The sequence below is a fragment of the Protopterus annectens genome, chromosome 7.part1, assembly GCF_019279795.1.
Source record: "Protopterus annectens isolate FY-2018-M chromosome 7.part1, PAN1.0, whole genome shotgun sequence".
Classification (NCBI taxonomy): Eukaryota; Metazoa; Chordata; order Ceratodontiformes; family Protopteridae; genus Protopterus; species Protopterus annectens.
Genome location: NC_056740.1, coordinates 365,485,036 through 365,503,726, shown reverse-complemented (window position 1 = coordinate 365,503,726; position 18,691 = coordinate 365,485,036). Strand labels below are relative to the sequence as shown.

At 43.0% G+C, this 18,691-nt stretch overlaps 1 protein-coding gene across 5 annotated transcripts in view; it reads right to left on the bottom strand.

The window, feature by feature from the left end:
• PXK (PX domain containing serine/threonine kinase like) overlaps nt 1-18,691 on the bottom strand; it is a 1,650,359-nt gene that overhangs the window by 295,458 nt on the left and 1,336,210 nt on the right. The gene's annotated exons all lie outside the window — the stretch shown is intronic.

The window sequence follows — 18,691 nt, the reverse complement described above, 5'->3', positions numbered from 1 at the left end:
CTTCTTCTCGCCTTCTTTCTTGCTGGTTGGGTTCGGAGCCGATCCTCGGCTCTGACTCGGCCATCTTCAAAAGCTCAAGCGCTACTTACTGGCTCGAGGCCCCCATATATCCCATGATGCCTGGCGCTAGATACCCAGATCTCATTTGGTAAGTCTAACTGCAGACATAATAATAACAATACAAGAATCCTGTCCTAGAATGCATAAATCCTACTGGAGAGTCTACTAGTCAGAAGGAATAGCCAGAGAAGTCTCAGCCAGTGAGAAAAACATAAGGAACTCTTCACGGTCTACTAGGACAGGGAGATGGAGGGTGGGACACAAGAAAGAAGGCGAGAAGAAGACAACTAACATGGAACGTTATGGTAGGTACATAACTTCTTAATGTTAAGTTGTCTATCTCGCCTTCATTCTTGCTGGTTGGGACAGCGTCCCTAGCACCTCAATCCTGGGTGGCTCATCGGAATAGACTCTTCAGAACAGTGGAACCAAAATCAGCTCTGCTCCTGGAGGCCACGTCCAGCTTATAATGTGAAATAAAAGTATGAGGATTGACCCATGTAGCTGCCGCACAAATAGTTTCCATTGGCAATCCTGCCTGAAAAGCCACTGAAGTAGCTAGAGCTCTAGTGGCGTGACCTTTCGGTTTAGCAGGAAGCTCTCTATTCCTTAGCTGATATATAAATGTAAAGATTGAAGTCAACCACCTAGATAAGGTTACTTTCGACACAGGTAGACCTTGTTTACCCTCAGCATAGGACAGGAACAGCTGGCCTGATTTTCTTATTTGCTTAGTTCTATGCAAGTAAAGGTGTAGCTGTCTATGAACATCCAACTGATGCAATTTGTATTCCACCTTGTTGGAATAATTTGGAAAAAACACAGGCAGATCAATAGACTGATTCAAATTATAGTCAGAGGAAACCTTTGGAAGGAAGGATTAGTCCTGAGAGACACTCTGTCATTGTGGAAAACTAGATAAGGAGGGTGAACACAAAGAGCTTGAAGCTCAGAAACTCTTCTGGCTGAAGTAATTGCAACCAGAAAAAGGGTTTTCCAAGAAAGAAACTTCAAGGAACAAGAAGCTGCCAGTTCAAAGGGGGGCAGTATCAGGGAAGCTAAAATCAAATTTAGATCCCACCGAGGTGGGGGATCTCTCACTGGGGGCCTGAGTAAAGTAGTCCCTTTGATTAAAGCTTTACAAAGCTTATGGAACATAATACTAGTATCCGATAGACCTGTATGAAAGTTTGAAATTGCAGCTAAATGAACTCTAATCATGGCAGAGGAAGATCCAGCACGAAAACGTTCCGCTAAAAAATCCAAAATATGGTGCACAGGGGCTGAAAAGGGATCTATATTCCTAGCCTCTGCCCAGAAAGAGAAATGTTTCCACTTACTAGCATAAGTCTTTCTAGTGGTAGACTTGTGCGATGATAGATTTCACGCACCGAGTGGGAGATGTTCGGAAGCCTGGCTAAGTTCGGAAGTGGAGCAACCAAGCAGTGAGCTGGAGAGATTGGAGGGATTGGTGCAGCCTGCCCGATTGATGGATCAGGAGGCCTGGAACTGGGTCCAGGGCTGCTCCAGAAGGTAATGATGCAGGAACGGGAACCAAATTTGTCGAGGCCAGTAAGGGGCAATGAGGATCATCTTGCATCCCAATGTGGTAGCTTTCTGTATCAATTTGGGAATCAGGGAGAATGGAGGGAATGCATAAAGAAGTCCCTGAGGCCAATCGTGAACTACAGCATCTCTGGGGGGGGGGTGTCTGGGAAGAGGGAGGAGAGAGAAGAAATTGTTGCACTTGCTGTTGAAGGGGGTGGCAAAAAGGTCGCAGCAAGGCTGACCCCATTTGCGGAAGATTTGGTCCGCCACTGTCTGATTGAGAGACCACTCTTGAGGCATGAGAATTGCTCTGCTCAGCCTGTCCGCTATAACGTTGGACTTCCCAGGGATGTGCGCTGCTATCAGAAACCATTGGGAAGAGATCACCCACTGCCAGAGTCTGGGTGCTTCTCGACATAGGGGGTAGGACCTGGTTCCGCCCTGCTTGTTGATGTACCACACTACCGACATATTGTCTGTTTGAATTGCAATGGTCCCAGTAGGAAGAGAGTTGTGAAGAGCTTGCAACGCGAAAAGCACGGCCCTCATCTCCAAGACATTGATATGCAGATGGTACTTGTGAGGCTGCCAGGTGCCTTGGACTGTTCTGACCTGAAAATGCCCCCCCACCCGATCAGGGAGGCATCCATGGTTACCGTAGCCACTGGAGGAGGAACAGCAAATGGTCTGCCCTGGGGTACTGATGGGGAAACCATCCACCAAGCTAGTTGGTTTTTGCATGTCTGTGGGATCATTATTTTGTGAGACATTGGAAGTTGCTGGAAAGACCATTGGGTGAACAGCATCCACTAAAGAATCCTCATATGAAAGTGAGCAAGGGGGACTAGTATGATAGCCACTTCCATGAGACCCAAGGTCTTTAGGGCGAATCTGGCCTGAATTTTTTTGCATCCTAATAAGACCTGGACATGTCGGCGAATGTCTAGCACTCTTGTCTAATGGAAGTTTCGTGACATGTCCTTTGTATTTAAGTTTGCGCCTATAAAGGTAATAGATTGACAAGGCGACAATGCAGACTTTTCGAAATTTATTGTGATGCCTAGTTTGGAGCAAGTTTGGATGGTGCAGTCTCTGGCTCGCAGCAGGAGGTGCCTGGTGGTAGCAGTAAGGAGCCACTCGTCTAAATATGGAAACACCTGGAATCCTTGCCGTCTCAGGTGAGCGGTAACTACTGCCAAACATTTGGTGAACACCCTGGGGGCTGTGGTGAGACCAAAAGGCAGAGCTCTGAACTGATAATGACTGGCTCCCAACTGGAAGCGGAGGAATGTTCTGGAGCGTCTGTCCATTTTGATATAGTAGTACGTGTCCTGAAGATCTATGGAGCACATCCAATTGTCCTGACCCAGAAAGGGTAAAATGGATTGTAGCGTGACCATCTGGAACTTTGTTCTTTGAACAGACCTGTTTAGTCTGCTGAGATCCAGCATGGGTCTCCAGTCCCCTGTCTTTTTTGGTACCAAAAAGAACCTAGAGTAAATTCCGGATCCTTGCTGGTCTGCCGGGACTGGCTGGATGGTTCTTTTTCTTAGCAGTTTTGAAATTTCTTGAACTGCTTGATCCCTTAGATTGGGTGGAACATCTGGAAGGGATTTGTTGGGAATGTAGGGAGTGTGAAAGAAAGGGATTCTGTAGCCTTCGGATATGACAGACAGTACCCATTTGTCTTGTGTTATACTTTGCCAGGCTTTTGGGTACAGCAATAATCTTCCCCCGACTGCCTCCGAAGGTGGACAGCTGGGCAGCACTTCAGGGATGCTGGAAGGGCTTGTCAGAGAAAGATTCTCTTTGGCCCTGATTTTGTGGACCCCCTCTGCCCTGAGGGCAGTGTCTATTGTTGTTCCCTCCTCTGCCCCTGGAGGGGAACTCTCCATGTGCGTCAGGCACGGCCACTGGGGTTTCTGGAACCACATCTTCCCTCTCTTCTGACCCTTGGGATACGGTCTTGAAGGAGTGGAAAAACGGACTCCCACAGCAGAGAGAGTCTTGCCTTCCTGCTCACACCTGGTAAGGGTATCCTTCACCTGTGGTCCAAAAAGAGCAGAACCATCAAAGGGGGTGTTTGTGAAAGATGCCCTGAAGGGTTCCGCAAAGTTACATAACCGCATCCAGGCATGCCTCCTCAAGGCCACGCCTGTGCCTGCAGCCCTACTCACACCATCGGCTGCATAAGAGTTGAGCCGCATGGAGGAGTTTACTGCCAAATTAAGAGTCGCCAGCTGGGAGGCAACCTTAGCCTGGACCCCCGCAGCTGATGAATCTTGAAGGGTATCCCCTAGCTCTTTAATGAGATCCCTTTGAAGGTGGGTAAAGTGGCACAAGTAGTTCAGCGACCTCATGGAGAAGGTTGCTGATGCAAACATCTGCTTCCCATATCTGTCCATCATCCTAGATTCCTTATTAGGGGGATGGACAGACGAAGAAGTTTCAGCCAACTCCTTTTTTGTGGCCGCTGCTACCACCATGGCATCAACGGGAACACCCTTAGTCACAAATTGCTTGTCTTGTGGTGCAGTAATAAATTTTGTGGGTCTTCGGGGGGTTGGTTCCACTGTGTCTGGGGCTGACCATGCCTTCCGAGCCACCACAGACATCAGTGGATCGAAAGGCGGAAACACCCAGGAGGTGGAGGGTCGGGAACCAAACGCATCCAGGAATACTGACTCATCCTCGGAAGGGTTAAGGGTAGTCCAGTTCCCCCTCTGCCTAAGTATCTCAAGGATGTCTGAGAAAGAGACATCTTCAGAGGAGGATCTCAGGGACCCTTCCGAATCCTCCAAGTCGGTATCTGAAGTGACAGACTCAGGGGAGTCAACATGCTTCCTCTTGCATTCCCTCTTTCGAGGGGGCTCCTCTGAATGATCAGGGGAGGCCTCAGAAGAGGAAGATACACCCAATGGGGTGCCCTGGAGCACTTGTTCCCTACGCTTGGGGGTCTGGAGGAGGGGCAGAGGCAGACGCAGGCACCATGGGGGGAGGAGCCGATGAGGCTGATCGTGGGGGTTGACTCAGAGGCCAGCACACTCCTCATGACCTCGAAGGCGCCCCTTCCCGATACCGGAGAAGGCTCTGGCTCCGAAGAGACTGGGATCCTTCCCGGCATCGAGAGAGACGGCTCAGAGGCCGATGTAGGAGCCAAACTCACCTGCGCCGAAGCTCCGAGAGGGAGAACGGGGTCGGACAAGGGTCCGATGCCACTCGCCCCCTCGGAGCCGACGAGGGAGTCCCGGCATCCAGATCCCTCTAAGGACTGCACCATGGATGACATCAGAGCAGACGACGGAACCGAAAGGGTAGGTATCGGTGCCGACGGTTCCATGATTAGAGCCCCAGCAAGCTCCAGCTCTGAACTCGAGGGATGAGTCGAAGGAGGAACTACTGCAGAGACAGGCTGAGCCGAACCCTGATGACGGGGGCTGGATAACATTTTAGCCAGGGCCTGCGATTTTAGGAGCCTGCTCACCACTCTCTCCAAATCATGGTCAGATAGTCTAGAAGACCGAGAAGAGTGGGATCGGTGACTTCGCTCCGACTGTAACAGAGGCGACCCAGGAGCCGAGTGTATCGACTTTAGGGATAGAGATCTGGGTATCTAGCGCCAGGCATCATGGGATATAGGGGGGCCTCGAGCCAGTAAGTAGCTCTCGAGCTTTTGAAGATGGCCGAGTTGGCTCCGAACCCAACCAGCAAGAAAGAAGGCGAGATAGACAACTTAACATTGTTATTTATTTCCTTCTTCTTTCGGCTTTTCCCGGTTAGGGGTCGCCACAGGGGATCACCTGTCTGCTCATGATTGGCAGTGGAGATTTACGGTGTTGAGTTGCCAGCCCGGCACCCAACCTTCCACAGAAGGCACACACACACACACGCACTCACACCTAGGGCCAATTTTAGAGTATGCAATCCACCTACAGCATGCCTTTGAGATGTGGGAGGAAACCGGAGCACCCGGAGGAAACCACGCGACCACAGGGAGGACATGCAGACTCCGCACAGAAGGCACTCCAGCTGAGGATCAAGCCGGAGAACCTCTTGCTGCGAGGTGGCAACGATAATCGTTGCATCACCGTGGCTGCCCATCATGCAATATTTTATATGCTCTACTAATTTTTCCTTTTTTAATGGCAGTTTCTATTCTAGGTTCTATTAAAAACTCTAATCAGTGCTGGCCTTTTGTTAGGACCCCCTATTTTTTTCTCTTTGCCTATACTCTGATATCAGTCCCTGATAGGGAAGACAATCTCTAACCTGCAGTCCAAATAAAGTCTTGACATCTTTCCCATTCTATGATCTTTCCCTCTCTAGTTATTTGCTCCCAATACCCTGGTTCCTTTGCCAGCTTTCTCCAATGTATTCCAGCCCCTCTTGCCTACTTCCTGCATCCCTAATTGCAGTCATCCCTATTGGCAGAATCTCCTTTCTCCATTCCCATGTTGGTTTAGTTCTTAGAACACTTTCTGCTACTTTACAGATATATTATTCTGCATGATTATAGTTCTCCTTAAAGGCCTGCACCAAAATCCCTTTCCTTGCTTCTTGAGCTTCTCCCACATTTCATCCTTACCTGAGGAAAAAAATAAGCTATGACAGTGGATGCTGACATGTTTAATTACATACAGAAGTTTTTCAACGGATACTGTTACTATAAAAATAACAGTACTATGAAAGCTTTAATATACAAAAGACGGATGACTACTTGGTAACTTTCCATTACATTTCTTTTTTTTTGTGTGTTGGGGGGTCCTTAACATTTTGTGGAGACCAGTCCTCCTGGTAACCAAGGATGCCTGCTATTTCCCCTGCAAACCAACTTGTGTATGTAAGAGGGGAGCACTCACTTTTGCCAATCTCTTAATCTATGACACTTGGTATATGCTCAATGTTCTCTCATTCTCTTGTGGAGTGAAATGAGACGGCAAGGCCAAAGGTCAGCATACCAAACTGGTGGTGTGTTTTTAATGGATAACTACCTGAATGTTCATAACTTCAAGACGAATTGCATAAGCTGTCCCCTGATGGCACATGAGAACCGCACCTCTAATGTCTCCTCTCCCTGCCATGTGGTAGGCATAAAGTTCACCGAAGATGCCCTCCATCTACCCATGGATTAGAACATATCCAATCATGTTATCTAGGCTGGTCAGAGTGATGTCGTGGCTCATTCATAGAGCTAGGTTGCCAGTATCATAAAAGTACCTTCATAAATAGCAATGGTGACCTGTTTGGATTTTATGAATAATTTTGAGCTGGCAAATCATCTGTAAAAACTGTATGCAATAAGGTTCACTACACAAGCTAAATATCAGTTTTCTATTCAATCATCAAGTACTGTGTTACTAGCAGTTATTGTAGGAGTTTAATATGGGGCACTTACTAAGCCTTAATGCTGTTTTCCATGTTACACTTTAAGGAAAATATAAACTACTGCAGTATACACATTGAAAAGATAGTGTACCGTAGTATGCAGATTATGTTTCTGTTCTTTTTCAAAGTCCTGCTGGTATACAGAGACGAATGCGGTGTGGCTGTAGCTTTCTGGAGACTAGCTAGAGAGCAACGATGTTCTACTGACCTCCACCAAAACAAGGGATGATGCCCTGGAGTAAATATCTGAGAGATGATGAAGACGACTCTGTTAAGATGACCACCAAAAATATCCCAACTCTTGAAATGGTTAAAAAAAATCTAAATAAATCAGAGATAACACGTAGCCATCTCATCTCTCACTAATGTTACAGAATGTCTCTGATTTCTTGAAGTTCTTATGTTTTCTGTAAGCTTGTGATTTTTCAAGCAAATCTTTGATGACTACAGTCATCCAAAAAAAAAAATAAACACAACAGGCTTGTTCATGAAAAGCATGCCATTACTCTGTTAAAGAGCATCATGTAAAATTTCCTTTATTATTTCTGCCTTTGTCCCCAGTTCTTGAGCTAAAAGGTTGAGTGCTACAGATATGAAACTAAAAATAAACTTTAGCCTCCAACATTTTTAGGCAAAAAGTTCAAGTTACATTACATGACAGAATTTCCATACTGGGCTAGGACATTCCCAGCTCCACAGACCTGGACAAAAGTGGCAGAATCCCTGCACTTTACTAAGGAGCAGTAAGGCTAATCATTGCTAAAGATGGATGTCGGCCTCCCTAAATTAGGGTACCTCATGATTGCCCAGTTTTAGACCAGTGCCACTACTACGTTCTTTCAGAAAGTACTGTTATCTAAGTAAATTTACCATAATGGTAGATGTTCTGATAGATCACTGTTGCTGTGCTGTAGCCCAAGCTGTTAGGGTTATATCCTGCCAAGGATATGACCAGCCGGCCACCTTTTCAAAGCTTAAGCGCATCTTCCAAATATCTTAACTATTAGGAGCTCAAGCACAGCTCAATATAAAAGGCAGTTAGAGCTCCACAAATCTTCCTGCTCCAAGAAAGGAAGCTACAACCCCTGAAAGGAAAATGCTACGAAAGAATAAGTCTACATAAACCAGTATAACTATATATGTATGAGGTTTTATAATCTACACTCTGGCAACAAGAAAAAACAAGCAAGGGGGATGGAGGGAGTGAATGGCTAATGCAACAGTGATCTATTAGTAGATCTATTGTTATGTTAGGTTTACTTACACAACTGCACTATGTTTAATATTAGATCACTGCTGCAATAACCTAAGCTATTAGAGCAGTTTTTCATAGTTTGGAAAAATATAAGGTGGAAGAAAAGTTTAAGAATCCAGAAGCCCGTAAAGAATAGTCCCAGCAAAGTTTGTTCTGGATGCTGAAAAATAATTGTAATGCTTTGTAAATGTAAAAAGGGACAAGTTGATGCCTCTACAATACTTTGAGAATCCAGCCCATTCCAAAAAGCCACAGATGAAGCCAATACCCTGATAGAATTGAGTCCTAACTCCTAACCCTGCCTGTAAGTGGCTTGTTAAGGTGAAAGCAACAAAAAATAGCAAGAGGCAACCATTAGAAGGTGCCTGCTTTGACACTGGTTGTCCTTTTCTCTTATCTTCATAGAAGACAAATAGCTGATCAGCTTTCCCAAAGGACTGAACTGCCCAACTAGAACCTAAGCTGCCTGGGGACATCCAGAATATGGAGAAGCCTTTCCTCCTTGTTTTTGGATTCTGGAGAAACAAACAGGGCACCTAAAAGATTAGCTCAAGCTAAACTCCGAAATTACTTTGGGCATAAAAGAAGGATTTGTTCTTAAAGGAGCCCTATCCTTGTGGAAAATGGAGTAGGCTTGACTCACCATAAGAGCTTGTAACTCATTCTTCTAGCAGAAGTCAAATCAATGAGCAATACTGTCTTCCATGTTAAGAACCTCATATTAGCCTGATGAGTTGGTTCAAATGGAAGAGTTAGCTTTTCAAGTAGAAAGTTAAGATCCCAAGGAGGAGACATCAGTTTTCTACATTGACAAACATGAAAAAGCCCTTTCAAAAATTGCTTAACTTGAGAACAGGAAGTAAGGCAGGATCCAAAGGCAGGCAAGCAAAAATAGCCAATAGATGAATCTTGACAGAAGACTAAAAAGCAGAGTACAGTAACCACACAATCAAAAACTACAGGCAACCAGGCTTTAAAAAGGTCCTCATTCTTGGATTGGCACCAACTAGAAAATCTTTACCATATGCACATACTAGCAGGTATTTTAGATTCCTTCAGTACCTTCTGCACATCCTCAGAAAAAAGGTGCCTAAAAGGCATCAACATTTTTGTTGTGTGAGTAAATCCAGTCTGTAAGTAAGGTTGTGGTAATTGCTCTTGGCAAGTTTCAAAATAAGGGAGAACCACTGTTGCCTGGGCTAAATGGGAGTCATCACCATCATCTTTGGGAAGTCCTTCTGGGTCTTTAGAAGAACCCTTAGTATCACCAAAAAGGGTGGAAAAACAGGTCCCTATTAGATGACCAAAGACGCATTCTTTCTAATGCAACTTGGTCGAACTTGAAAAGACAAAAAGGCAAAATGACGAAGCGGCATATAAGCAAATTCTTTCTCTGGGAAAGAAATTGCTTGGCCGCGTCCATTACTTTGCCATTTTCATCACTGTAGTGTGATCTCGGACTTGGTATATTTAAGTAGGGGGGGGGCAAAGCTCCCCACTTTATGTAATGTTTTAAGTGTATTTTTTATTTATTTATTTTTGGAACAGCGATTTTTTTCCCTTGGAACGAAAATTGCTGTTCTAAGCATTCGAGTTTGTAAGTTTTCGCTTACATGGGGTTGATAAATCATTGTTCGCTTTTCTAAGCGTTCAATGATTTAATATAGACCCTGGAAAAACAGAGGAACATTCCATTCCATGGGAAAAATATCAGTCTTCCAAGCCCATTTGCATGGAGTCCTGGAGCAGAATTTCTGTAACTGTCTGTTTTGAAAGGAATAAGACTGCTCGATCTGAAGTGTTTTCTACAATTAGATCAATCCATCCACTGGAAGACCCATGGGTGCAGTTTTCATTCACAAGGGACTGTCCTGATCCTGTTTAGCTTGCCTGCTACAATATTTTGCTCTAACAGAATATATGAAGGCTACAAAGTCAAACGTAGCTAATCAGATATCACCCCAGGCTATCATAGCAAGTCTGCAAAGGGGACAAAGACTGGGTACCCCCCGCATTTATGTACCACATTACTGTGGTGTTATCTGTAATAACTTGCAGAGGTCCCGCAGACCAGAGCTGATTCAAGGCTTTCATAGTATTTAAGACTGCCATCAATCTATTTTACACTGATGTGTTGTCTTTGCTGTCTGTCCTGTTAGTTCTACAGACCTTACATTTTCACTCCGTTTGACACTGTTCCCATTCAACATTTGAAGCATCTATTGTCACAGACTGAAGAACAGGTGGACGGTAGAAGGAGAGACCTAGACTGAGGAAAAAACTGGCTCACCCATCATAGTATCTCCCTTTTTATAAACACCAAAACTGGAATCTGTGAGAATGGATGCAAGATGATTTTTGTAATTTCACTTGAAATCCCAGACTGAGAAGGAGTTTCTGAACACTTGTCAAGGACTCTTGACAAGTGGAAAAAAGTATGCAATTATAAGACATTCAGCCAAATATGGAGAAATGTGAATGAATTGAAGTCTGCAATACGCAACTGCAGGAGCCAGATACTTTATGAATACCCTTGGAGCAGCAGATAATCCAGCGTGCAAGCCAAAAAAATGATACTGCAAGCCAGATACAGAAAATCTTGAGGTCTGACATGTCTGCCAATGGGAAAATAATACTAGGCATCTAAGTCTAGTTTTACCATGAAAGCTAGTCTGAGAGACAAGAGTCTAAAGGGATAACAGTTTGAACTATGGGACCTAGCCAAAAAGATTGAGAAAGGAAAGATCTAGCAGTGGTTTTCAAGTTCTTTTTTTCTTTCGAATGGAAAAATCCTTAAATAAAACTCTTTGTCCACCACACAGGAAAGCGCTGGCTCTAGGACACCCTGGGACAAGATTTGTTCCAGAAATAGTGCAAACAGGGGTATTTGGTTTGTCAGTAGCAATTGCTCTAAGCTGGGGTGTACCATTTGCCCCGGAGCTGTGTGAGTGGATCCAGTCTATGAAAAAGCTTGTGGCAATTGCCCTTGGCCAGGTTCCATTAAAAGGGAGAACCAACTTTGCCTGTGCCAAAAGTGGGTTACCACAATCATCTTTGTTAAGTCATTCTGAATATTTAGATGTACCTTGGGAATCACTAGAAAGGTTGGAAATGCATACAGGAACGATCTCGATCATGGGAATAACAGTGTGTTTGTCTTCTGAACATGGCTGCAAGGATGCCTTGAAAATCATTTTTTTTTTCACTTTTTTTACAGGAGGCTGACAGATCTACTTCAGGTGTTCCCCACATCTGGATCAAGTCCTGAAAGACCTCTACATAGAGCTTCCATTTGTGAGGATGTATCCAGTATCTGCTTAGTCTGACTGCCACTGTGTTTTGTTCTGATAAAATGTAGGCCTAAAAAAAATCAGAAAATGCTGTAAAGCTAGCTCCCAGGCCATCACTGCCAACTTACAAAGAGGATATTTACTTTGAATCCCCTTGCTAGTTCAGATACCACATAAAAGTAGTGTTGTCTGTGACCACTTGAAGAGCACCCAGAATCCATACGTGGTGAAAAAGTTTTAAAGGTATGAAACACTGCACACATCTCTACTACATTTATGTTGTTTGTTGTGTCCTGAGGCTCCCACAAGCCTTTACTTGAACTTCCATGGACGCTGGTCCCCACATAAAATCTGAAAAGTCAGTCTGGACAGAGTGGACTGGGGTCTGAAGAGAGAAAGGGTGTTCTGGCTTTGGACACAGTGGTACCTACTGCAGTTCCTGTTTCAGAAATCCCAGTATCAGTACATGTTAATCCAAGGGATGAAGATGCTGGGTCCAACAATTCTTCAAGTACCACTGAATTTTCTCGTGTAGTCTGGCTAGTGTTATCATCAGGATCACTGATGCTATGAGGCCAAGTATTTTGAGGAACTCTCTTGCTGAAATCTTTGTATTCTTGCAGGAAGGCCATCCATTTGACAGTGTCTATCCAACACACCAGGGAAAACAATTTGTTAAGAGTGTGTCAGGAAGGACTTCAAAGTTGAATTTAAAGCTCAGGTGGGAAATGAGGGCTACAACCCTATCCAAGGACTCCAAATAACTGGATACAAAAGCTACACAAATCAGCAAGTTGTGTAAATAAGGAAAATACATATGTCTTGGGTTCTGCAATAGGCAACCACTGAGGCCAGACACTTTGTAAACACTTGAGGTGCAGTAGATAGCCCAAAGCATAATGCAGAAAAATGATAACGTCAGCCAGACAGAGCAAATCTCAAAAAATCCCTGCAATTGGGAGCAACGGGAATATGATGATAAGCATCCTTGAGATATAGAGTCACTATGAAATAGGAGTGTGGAAAAATGCTGCTAGGGCCAACTGTAAGGTGAGCATTTTGAATTTTAGAACGTTTACAAAGGAGTATAGAAAGGACAAATCTAGATGGGTCTCCAGGAGTGCTATTTTTGGTACCAAACAGATTCTAGAGTAAAACCTTTGCATTTGTGTATCACAGACACTGTTTCTATGACCTCTGCTTTTACCATATGATGGAGCACTGGAGGAAACCTCTGTCTGGTCTGATGGATGTACATGAATTCCCCTTAAAGGGGCAGGATTTTCAATCAACTGCCAAATATATGAATTATTCTCAGAACCTACTTGTGAGAGACTATTTGCAGAGAGAGAGCTTAAGGGAAGGAGGAAGAGAAGGAAGAGTCAGGGAGGAGGGGTGAGTAGGACTGTTCTGTGACTGATCCGTTTTCAGAAAGGAACACTTCTTGTTTAGTTTAAAAGAACTGTCCTCCTAACATTTCGTTTTAGATCGCTAACTTTTGTTTAGCTAGGATTTGTGTTTGTTCTGCCCTTGAAAGAAGACACCTTATTAGGGGAGAACTTGGGTACATGAATCATCCTAAATACCCCCATCAGATCTTACGGGTGCATTCAAAATTTCAGCTTTTAAATCATTGGAGTAGTTCTGATTACATAGCCAAGCATACCATCTTAATACAACAGAGGCAGTAACATGTCTTGAGATTGTATCTGTGCATTCAAAAGCACCTCTAAAAGCATGTTTCGAAACCACAGTCAAATTAGAAACAATTTCACTCACATAAGACTTTTGTTCTGCAGGTAGGGATGCTTCAAAATCATCCACACTGTAAAATAAATTTCTCCATATTGCCTTGATAATTTAACATTCTAAAGACACATCCCCTTTGCCCTGAAGATCCAACTAAGTTCCCTCTTTATCAGAGAGTGTTGGATTAGATGAAGCCAAGGACTTTTTATTTGAGCAGGCAGCTGGGGAGATGGTATATATCCGACGAGACCCTATATCTTCTCTGGGCCTTTTAGGGACTGTTGGAATACATACTGGAGTCCTGCAGTAGCTTTATATACATCTTCAAAGGCTGGTAAGACAGAGGGTACAGCCACAGAACTGGGCATCTCATCCTCCATAAAGTTATATACCCTGCCAGGATCTGTACAGATCCCCGACGGCACTTTCTGCCAAAGCAGAAATCACCAAACATCCTTAACCGAAAGTGCTGTTCACTGAAGCAGCACGTTCGGTTAAATATGCTGGCTGTGCCGGTTGCACTACGGTGCAGTTAAGGGAGAATTCCCTTTTCCCCACTGTAGTGCGACCTCGGAGTGAGAATATAAAAGTAGGGGGGGGTGCACAGCCCCCCACACGGAGGGTGCAGGGGGGCTTGCCCCCTGCATAAAAGAAGATTTATTGTTTCTTTTTTGTTTTGTTTTTTTTTTAGAATGTACTTTAACGAAAGCACTTTTTCGGTGAAAGTGCTTTCGTTAAAGTGTGTTCAGTTATTGTGGATTTGGACTATTGAACTTTCGTTCAATAGTGCTAGAGCCACCCTGCCTAGCTTTGGGGTAATTTGCAACTGCGCCCAAGCAAAACTATCACTAAACCTAGCAATCATCTGAGGAAAAGTGAACACTTGTTAAGACTTAAGCTCTGGATCACCTTCCAAAGAATTAGAGTGACTAGACTGGGAAATCACCATTGTCATTAGGTTCCTCATTATTCTCTGAAAGAACAAAAAGGTCTCTACATACCTCTGAACTGTACAGATTTTCACAGAATGTACAGACTTTTGCCTCATATTTATGGTCCGTTTTCCATAAAATTTTGGGTTTCTGGCAAATTAGTCACAAATCATTAAAGATTGAGGTTAGTAAATAATGACAAACATTTCAGTTTCAAACTTCATACCCTTCAGAAAATCCATACTAATGCAAAATCTGTTATTCTATCAACTTTCTAAGTTTTCAAGAGCAATATTTAAAAATTGTCCCTATTTTTGGGCCTGTATCCTACTTTTATTTATTGCTTTGTCCAGATTTCTGGCTCGAAGATGTCGAGAGGTATGGGTCTCTAGCCAAACTAGCACTACAGCCATGTAAGTGAACACAACCACCAGAATTAGCTGTGTGCAGAACATTCAGACAAGGGAAAAAGGCTTACAACTATAATCTGATTATCAGATGTATGATGATGCTTCTGTTTCTTTTTTTTTTTTAATTTACTACTAGGTAAAACATCTGGAGACACAGTATTACTGTCTGGCAAGTCGTCACATCCTGGATTACTCCTGTACCAAAATGTTTAGTTCTCTACTACCTGCACCAGGTACTGAAACAGCCCCAGAGGATGTGTCTAACCCCCATTCTATAGTGGCCTGGGAACTATAGTAGAGGGAGCTGGGGAAAAAGGTAAGTGGTCTGCAGGCCGAGAAGTGGCCCCAACAGAATCACTAACTGTAGGCTGAAGCATATATTTATTTTGTTTTTTCTTTTTAGATGCAACCAGATTTGATGAGGGTAGCAGAGTTAGGATTCATCAAGTCGGGAGAGAAGAGCAGCCAGAATAATAAACTTACCATACTGGATAATGTATCACAATAAGCATTTAATGTTTCTAGTAATAAGTATGTCCCCACACAACTAAACTCTGCCAAACTGTTATCACAAAAACAGCTTGAAAATGTATTTATTTTATTTAATATTTGTTTACTGGGAAAGTCAAACTGGGACACAGCCCATTTTCAGCAGAGGCCTGGGGAGAAAAAATTCCAGAAGCATGTCTTTGGAAAAGTGAAATGTATTCAGAATACTTATAAAACTGAGAGAAGTTAAATAATTTCCAGTACACAAAGTCCAAAGCAATCAGTGTGCCAATAACAGTATTAAAAATTAGCTCCACACACCATGTTAACTGCCATAAAATAACATTTAGTAGTTTAAACTTCATTTTCTTTTCAGAGAGAAAAATCTCCACAGTACCTTCAAATAACAATCAGCGGTAAAATTGTGATCTGCTGTTAAAAACACACAGCGCAGAATCACACATACAATAAATAATGTACAAATGCTGAAAAAATTCAAGTTCTGCAATACTTTCCTGACAAAAGATGAAATAAAGAAGAGTAACAAAAGTAAATGCAAGTGCAATTAGTTCCCAGTTCAGACTGGACAAGACAGCCCCTAGTGCCTAACACAGCACATCCACACTGCACTTCTGAGAGAAATACTGAATGTTTCCTCAGAAATAGCAAAATTAAGCATTTGTCAAAGACAGAAGGGGAAATTCCCACTGGAATTACCGTAAACACATAAATAAAATATTAAATATATCTTTTAAATAAATGTGAAAATAGAGAATAACACATCTAACAATAAAATGAGATGAACTGGGATTATCTGAATAGAAAGCCAGAATAATCAGCACTGTATCCTCTGACAAGTCAAAGCACTTTTTTCTTTGGATGGCAGAAAAGACTGAATACTCATTTCTTGCAACAGCTGAAGGCTTCCCCTCAAAGGTTCATAGGTTGGTACTAGGCTATCAGCCCTAGGGCCTATACAAGCCTAGCCATAACAATTCCCTGGCTATTTCTTCCCACATTATTTACTTTCCTGGACCCCTGTCTAGCAGGGCGACTGACGTGATCCCTGGGGTGAATTTCCTTTCTCCCATCCAATCGTCAAGGCTCCTCTTGAAGAGGTCCAAAGAGGCACTCTGCTTGACATGTATGGGCAATCTATTCCAGAGTCTGGGGAGTCTCTGGGTCAGGAACCTATCCCTCCAGCATGTTTTGTTTATTGTGATGACAAGGTTTAGATCCCTGGAGCGTGTAGCTCTGAGGGATTGGGATTTCTTTAAGTGTAGCATGTCCAACAGCTCTGGGTTTGACATGGCCTTGTATGTTAAGCAGAGATCACCTCTGAGTAGACGATATGCAACAGAGTATAGCTGGAGTTTTTTAAGGCGGTCAGCGTAGGGCATCTGCTTTAGGCCTGTGATTCTTTTAGTGAGGTATTTCTGAGGCCTTTCCAATTGTTGCAGATGTCTTGAGAGGTACATACCAAATGGGGTGTTGTATTCTATAATGGGTCTAATGAGGGATGAGTACAGTGGGACAATGACCTCCTTTTTTCTGGATGAAAAGCCCTTCGTGATGAGGTGTGCCACATAGAAGGATTTCCTAACTGTTGTGGCGATGTGGTTATCGAAGGTGAAACCAATGTCCACCTGTGTCCCTAAGTCTCTTATCACACTTTCTGTGTTTAGTGTACTGCCACCTATATGGTAATTCATGGATACATGTTTTTTCCCAAAGGGGATAACAATACATTTCTATATGCTCAGCCAATCTGCTGTTACGGGAAGAGGAGGAGGAGGAGGGGAGTCTGAGCTTTTGAAAGCTGGCCAGTACTGGGTTAACTCAGCAGATAACCCAATATGTCACTGAGGCAGTGGGAACAGTGAACATATCACTGCAGGGTCTGTATTAGGATAAGAAAATAGATGTGTGTGTGTCTTGGGTACCCTGTATAACCTGTCAGACTTCCGAGGAGAACAGAGTTGACTAGAAAATTGCAAGCTATCAGAAAAACGTCCTCAAAAGCAGATAAAACATGATGGGAAAATCTGCTTTGATCCCTAGCTGAAATGATGAACTTGAAGATATACTCTGTCCTACTGTTCGGTGACTATACTGTAGTAATGTGAAGTATTTTCTCATGTGAAGCAACAGAAACAGAGAAGCAGAGTAAGAAAGAGACTAGACACATGCATAACAACTAAAATCCAAGAATATCAGCAAAATAGTAACTGGGAGAAGAGGAGGGTGCTGTGATGCAGTCAAGAAGCAGATGGTCGGTGTATGCAGGGGCAGTAACTCTGGTGAGAGCTGCATCGGTCAGATTAAGCACGTTTTTGTGGGAGTCACTGTGGCACAGTCTTAAAAATGCCCAAGACTTTTAAAGCACAGCAGAGAGCCAGCGTACAAAAGTGCAGTAACACTGAACTTGCATACTCTTCCACAGATTTACAGTTCCTTGCACTCAAAAATAGGCTCCACATAATACAATCCATGGTCTAAATAGCAAATGTTATATTTTACTCTTTATATTACACTCTGTCAGGGGTACAGTGGCATGTTACGTAGCTTTCCAGCACCACATCACTTGCATCTCTGGTTCAGCTTATCAATTCTACAAAACCATTCTGCAGTAGATGAAAGTTCATCATTTTAAAAGTAAAATATATCTATTAATTGCTGTTTTATGCCCTTAGTATTCATTTGCCTTCTATGTGACCCTGCTAAGTTACTTCACCAGAAAGTATTTCTGTCTGCTCCTGAAAAAGGACACTTGTGTCCAATGGGCTCTCGCAGGGTGTTAACAAATGAGTCGCACGTCTTTTTGAATTCTTGCATCCATCACACAGGTACTAATTATTATTTCACTATGTGTTATTTGAGTATGAATCCCAGCATGGCTCTTCTAGATTAATGGATTCCCAGATACATTTTCACATTATTCTCACTAAATGTGAGTTCAGCGGAAGAGACATTTACTGTTTCTCAGGCTAAGTCTGTTTTCAATGTAAGAATGTTTTACTTTGTTTAAAAAATGGCTCAATGTTTTTTTGGGGGTTTTTTTTGTAAAATTTGAAATCAGTTTTAAAAGAAATCCAAATGTATGTGCTAACTGCAAAATTAAAGAAAAAAAATAATCTGTACACTGGCAGGTTTGAACAATATTTATGGTAATTGGGGAGAGAAAGCCAAGTAATTTATTTATTTACTAATATATTTGTCTTTGATTACCAGGAAAGTCTGACTGGGTAATACCTATTTTCAGAGAAGGCCCAGAAAGAAAAAGTCAGTTTACTTACACGGTCTTAATACCACGTTCCAGTTAAATACAGAGAAGTTACATTTCTATTTACATTTGTACACAAAAAAGAAGCTTAATACCACGTTCCAGTTAAATACAGAGAAGTTTCATTTCTATTTACATTTGTACACAAAAAAGAAGTTATGTACTCACCATAACATTCCATGTTTGTAGTCCATCTTGCCCTTTATTCTTACATATGGGTTCTCCTCCTACTCGGCCGATTACAAAGCTCGAAGTCTCTCACCTGGCTCGTGGCAAGGTAGGTATCCCAT